We start from the raw sequence: 5,904 nt of genomic DNA, 5'->3' as shown, positions 1-5,904 counted from the left end.
GGTGGACAAAATGGCCAGGGGTTAGGTACAAAACTGGGGAATGTCTTTTCTTTCTTTAATCATTTTTTAAATAGTACATTCTCTTTCTTTTTTTTTCTTTCTTTTTTGGGGGGGTAATTAGGTTTATTTATTTATTTTTACTTAAAAAATCATTTAAAAATAATATACCCACTTTCTTTTTTGGGGGAGGGTAATTAGGTTTATTTATGGACATACTGGGGATTGAACCCAGAACCTTGTGCATTCCAGGCACACACTCTTAACACTGAGCTATACCCTCCCCTCCCCCATGAATATCTTACAGGGCAACAAAACCACAAGCTTTTGTGTTATTTTTACTATAGGACAGAAATCATTTGCAACTGTGCATCTTTTACAAGATAAGGTGTAACTTCACTGAATAGGGACTCTGATCAATAATAAACAGCAAAGTCAAACAAAGGTGTATCGCCTAGAGAATCAGGTGACCCTGGCCCGCTGATCAGACAGTGCTTAGGATGACATTGAAAGGATACTCAGTCTTTTGTCTTGTTTCCATGTTTTGGATATTTTTGCTTTACAGCTGCTGCTGCTGCTGTTAATATTACTAGTCCACTCCTCTCTGCTGAAAGGCAGCTCAAAGACCTCTTAGGTTCCCAGAAGCCCGGAAACACAGACCCCACCCCACCCCCCATTCATGCAAGGGCAGACCCTTCTGCCCTACTTGAGCGCTCTGGGAAAAGCACACAGGCCGGGCAGCAGACCACACCCAGACTGAAATGGGGTCAGGGTGGGAGCCAACCGAGGGGGCCTGCTGTTGTGTTGTTCTGTAAACAACCCCGCCGTGGAAAGATCTCTAGCCATTACTTGTCAAGTAAAATAAAGCCGCCCATAGGAAGTGCATGATTCCATGTAGGGTAATATATGTGTGCATATGCAGATACATCTGAGGATGCATGCAGAGACATCTCTCTGGAGAAATATCCCCCAAACTGACAGTCACGGGGGAGGTGAGGATGAAGGGGGAACAGTCCTGTGAAACCCTCTGCGTTCTCTAAATTGGTTCCCTCCAACCTGTTTTCCCGTGTTGCTTGTATCCTCTTTAAAGTATATTCATGCATGTACGTATACAGGTTAGAAGGTCTTCTTGGGGAACTAGAAATGGGGAGGGGGGCCTCTCCCACCGATGGTTCCCTTCTGAACCCTTTGGCTTCTCATCCTTGTTATTATTTCTGACCATGGACGCACCTCCATTCCCGCCGCCTCTGAGGACAGACCCCAGGCTTGCAGGCGGGCATCGCGGGCGCCCGCTCCCCCGGGTCTCGCGGGGCGGAGCGGAGGGAAGAGGTGCGGGCTTCGCAGGCAGCCCTCGCCGACTCCGGGCTGGGCCGGGTCCGCAGCTGACGGTGCGGGCGGGGGTGGGGGGCAGGAGCAGATGGACGGGGCGCCGGGCGGCTCGGGGTCCCCCGGTCCCGTCCAGGTGGCTCCGTCCGACTCCGGGCCAGCTGCGGGAACCGGGGAGGGGCGGGCAGCCCGGATGGGGAGGGGACCCCGTTTTCCATGACAATGCCGAGGCGGCGCGTACAAAGGCGCCGCAATCAGCGTTTTATTGGTTCGAGTTAATTATCTGAGGCGGGGAGGGGGCGGGCGGGGCGGATGATTCCCTTGTGGGGATGGGGTTGCGGTGGGGAGAGGGGGGTGCTGTGGCGAGACCCGAAGAGGAGGGGCGGTGGGAAAGCGGCTCTGCCGGGGCTGCGTGGCAAAGCGCCACCGCCCCCTGGTGGGTACTTCATTCATTCGTTCACTCACTCATTCGTTCATTCGTTCACTCATTCGCCCATTTACAGTGTTGCTTTGCGGAGCATTGCATGAGTTAGTCCACTTAAGTGCTGAGAACAAGGCCTGGCTAGTGGGTCACATTTTTTAAATGCCGCTTCCTGGGCTGGGCCCTTCTGGGTAACCCTCTCACCAGCGAAAGGCTCTCTGGTGCTGCAGGCCGACTTCTATACTGACAATTATAACCCATACTGGCAAATGCTAGAGGAAGGGCAGCATCAGGGCGTGGGCCCAGCGGAGGCCCTTCGGCAGAGGAGGCCCAGCCTGAGACAAGACTTGAGAGGCAAGTGGAAATTAGCCAGATGAGGGACGTGGCGGAGGCAAGCTTTGCGGGAAAAGGGTTCAGCAGGTGCAAAGAGTTGTGGTAAGATCAGTAAGATACACCTGGGAAAAGCGGCTTGTTGGGGAGGAGCCTGGAACTTACCTTGCAAGGGAGTGGAATCAGCAATGGGGTGGAGACGCGGGCTGGGGTCAGATGAAAGCGTAGGCTGTGGGTAGGGTGTCGTGGAAGTACCTGTACCTTCATTTCCAGTTTAGCATTCTCTTCTTTAGGTTTGGAGAGAATGTGACTGTCTCCACCTAAATTGGTCACATGTGGGCTCAGGCCTTATCATCCTCCCCCCACCCTATAACCTTTAGGTTTTTGCCCAAAAGACAAAGAAATACATGTCCCCACGAGGACTTGCACACAAATGTTCATGACAGTTTCATTTGTAACAGACAATAACTGGGGCAGCTTGGTGTCCGTCAACCAGGGAATGGTAAGCAAACTGGCTAACCCACATCGTGGGATGCTACACTGCAGTGCACATGAGTGAACTAATGATACATGCAACAACCTGGAAGAATCTCAACGCATGCTGAGCAAAATCAAACTGGACACAAAAAGTAACCTGCTGTAATGATGCCATTGGTAAGAAATTCTAGAACAGGCGAAATAAATGAATCTATGGTGATAGAAACCAGATCGGTGGCTTCCTCTGGGGGTGGAGGGTCTGACTGGGTAGGGGCAGGAAAGAATTCTTGGGGTGCTGGAAATGTTTTGGATCATGATTGGGTGTTGGTTACATGTATGCATTTCACATCAATATGTTTTAAAAACAAGGTGCATAACAATGTGTAAATTATGCTTAAAAGGAAAAGAACTTTGCTTATATCTGCATAGATTCTCTCTGGGAGAGGCTGGTAACAGTGGTTGCCTACAGGAGGGGTCCTGGGTGGCTGGGGGCTGGGGAAGAGGGAGACTTTTTGCTATAGAGCACGTGCCTAGCTTACATGAGATCCTGGGTTCAATCCCCAGTACCGCCATTAAAAAACAAATAATAAAATAAAATTTAAAAACAAATAATTTTTAAAAAGGTATAGGTGAATGTACTACCTAAATACGAACGAAAAATGAAGAGATCAGTTACATGCAAATTTGATATCGACATGCCCCTGCCTTAAATCCTTTAGTGGCTCCCCAGCATCATTTTAGGGCAAAGTTTAGACCCTGAGGTCTTCCTGCTTTATCCAGCCCCATCCAGGCAGCATCAGGCAGCATCTGCTCCAGGTACTTGCCATCTACCTGCAGACAGCTCAGCGCCCTGGCTCGCTCAGTCCTGTGTACCTACGCTGTTTCCTCAACCAGTTTTTCCTTTGAGGCTCAGCTGCTTGGTGAAGTTCTCACCAATCTCCAGTCTGCGTGGGTTCCTCTGGCCACTATGGCCCTGCTATACTTGGCCTTCCCCTCTTCCTCATCTGTCCAGACTACCATGCACACTGTGCTCACTGAGAACTGGATCCCAGGGCTCCCAGAGATGGATGGGAGCCATCTCTGGGGACCAACCCACTTCCCTGTCTATTCCCCTCTAGGCAGCAGGCTTCTCCTGCCAGAGACTCCATCAGGGTCCCTTCTCCCCAGGCCCAGCTCTGGCCTGGGGCAGAGGCCTTGATAAAATGTGTTGTTTTAAAATTAATTGATGGCTGCGTAAAGAACACATCCCACGACAAAGCCAACAGGGCCCTGCTGTCTTAGGACACATAGAGAAAACACACTTCTTGGGATTGTGTGATCTTGAGTCCTGACCCCTGGCACCTGTGAGTATGACCTTTTTTAGGAATAGGGTCTGTGCAGATGTAATTAAGTATGAGGTCATTCAGTGACTAGTGTCCTTATAAGAAGAGAGAAGTTTGGCACAGACACAGACACAAGAAGGGAGAAGACTATGTGATGACAGAGGCTGAGATTGGAGTGATGTGCCTACAAGCCAAGGAACACCAGGGATTATGGGCAACCCCCCAAAAGCCAGGAAGCGTCCTTCCCTAGAGCTTTTGGAGAGAGCATGGCCTTGCTGACACCATGATATCAGACTTCTAGCCTTCAGAACTGTGAGAGAATAAATTTCTGTTGCCTTAAACCATCCTATTTGTGGTCATTTCTTACTTCAACCCTGGAAAATTAATATTTACAGGAACCAGTCAATGTCTAAGACAGTTCTAGTTAGTGACTTTGGAAAAATAAAACAAAACAACATGTAAACAGGGCCTGTGGTAGAGAGTGACAGCCAGGGTGGTCAGGGAAGGCTTCTTGGAGGAAGTGATGTTTCAAGATGAGGACTCTGCCACTGTGAGGATCAGGCAGAGGAGCTGGGGACAGGGGGCAGGTTTGACAGTTTTGAAGACTACTGGCTGCAGCCCTGACAATGGAGGACACCTTGCTGGGGTCTTTGGGGAAGTCCCCAGAAGTGAACCACGAAGGGACTGTCCTCTCTTTGCCTCTGCAGGTCCTAGAATCTGCTGCATTGCTGGTGCGGGTCACCCCTGGCCTGGGCCGGCTGGCAGTCGATGGAGAAGGCCAGCCTCACAGCTGACACTGTGCGGTAATTGTGATTAACTACCAGGTCCTCATCTCTGCTCGGGCCTGAGGCTGTGGGTGTGACAGCTGCAGAGTGAAGCAATGAGGCCAGGAAGGGGTTAATGGGCTGCCCCTCCATCTGAGCCCTTCAGACAATGAGAAGAGGTGGGGAGGCCTCTGGTGGGGCTGTGTGGCATCAGCTGGGGTTGAGTGAAAGGAGGGGACAGAGGCCTTGTCACCAGGGAAAGGGCATGAGTGCTCTGTAGGGAAAGGGGTCAGAAACCTCCCCCCTGCTATTATTTTCATCCATCCCCAGCATCCTCTCCTCTCCCCCGCCCACCGAGCACCTCCCAGACAACTACCCTCCAAAGTGGGCAGCATCTTCAGCCTCACAGAATTCTGAAGCAGAGTCTGAGAGCAAAAGAATGGGAGAATCATGAAATGTCACTGCTTTCAGGAAGCTCATCTATTCCTGTTATTTTCCCAACTTATTTGCTTAATTATTAGCAGTGGAACCCAGAACCCCCACCCACCTCACTTTCTTCCAAAATAATAAATAATGCGTTGATTACATTGAGAATGGTCTCAGCATTGAGCCTGCTTCATTCATCCCATTCTGCCACTTACAGCTGGGGCTCCTTGGGGGAGGCACAACAAATGTCCAAGTCATGCAACTGCCACCACAATTGATATATAGAACATTTCCATCGCCCTCAAATTTCCCTCATGCCCTCTGTAGTCAATCTCTTTCCCCCATCCCTGGTGTAGTAGGTTGAATAAGGTACCCCCAAAGATACCAAGTTCTAATCCTGAATTTTGTAAATGTTACCTTATTTGGAAAAAGGATCTTGGCAGAAGTGATTAAATTCAGGATTTTGAATTGAGGATCACCCTGAATTATCCAGGCAGACCCTAACCGCCATCCCAAGTGTCCTAATATGAGAAAAGCAAACATGCAAAGGAGGAGGTGATGTGACCATGGAGGCAGAGATTGGAGTGATGTGGCCACAAGCCAAGGAATGCCTGGGGTCACAGAAGCTGGACGGGGCAAGGTCCTCAGGAGCCTTCAGAGGGAGTGCAGCCCTGCTGACACATTTCAGACTTCTGGCCTTGGAACTATGAGAGAACAAATTTCTGTTCTTTTAAGCCACCCAGTTTGTGGTACTTTGTTACAGCATTCCTAGGACTTGAAGACACCTGACAACTATGACTTGTTCTCTGTATAGTTTTGCCTTTGCAAGAGTGTGGGATAA

At 50.0% G+C, this 5,904-nt stretch overlaps 1 non-coding gene across 1 annotated transcript; it reads right to left on the bottom strand.

Moving 5' to 3' along the window:
* Positions 1 to 207: 207 nt before the first annotated feature.
* On the bottom strand, positions 208 to 281 carry TRNAS-GGA (transfer RNA serine (anticodon GGA)). The gene has a single exon. It is a non-coding gene; the product is annotated as a tRNA-Ser (tRNA).
* Positions 282 to 5,904: the final 5,623 nt, after the last annotated feature.

Source organism: Vicugna pacos, chromosome 19, assembly GCF_048564905.1.
Source record: "Vicugna pacos chromosome 19, VicPac4, whole genome shotgun sequence".
In the NCBI taxonomy this organism is placed as follows: domain Eukaryota; kingdom Metazoa; phylum Chordata; class Mammalia; order Artiodactyla; family Camelidae; genus Vicugna; species Vicugna pacos.
Note: the sequence above shows the minus strand (reverse complement) of the source record. Positions and strands in the feature narration are given on the sequence as shown.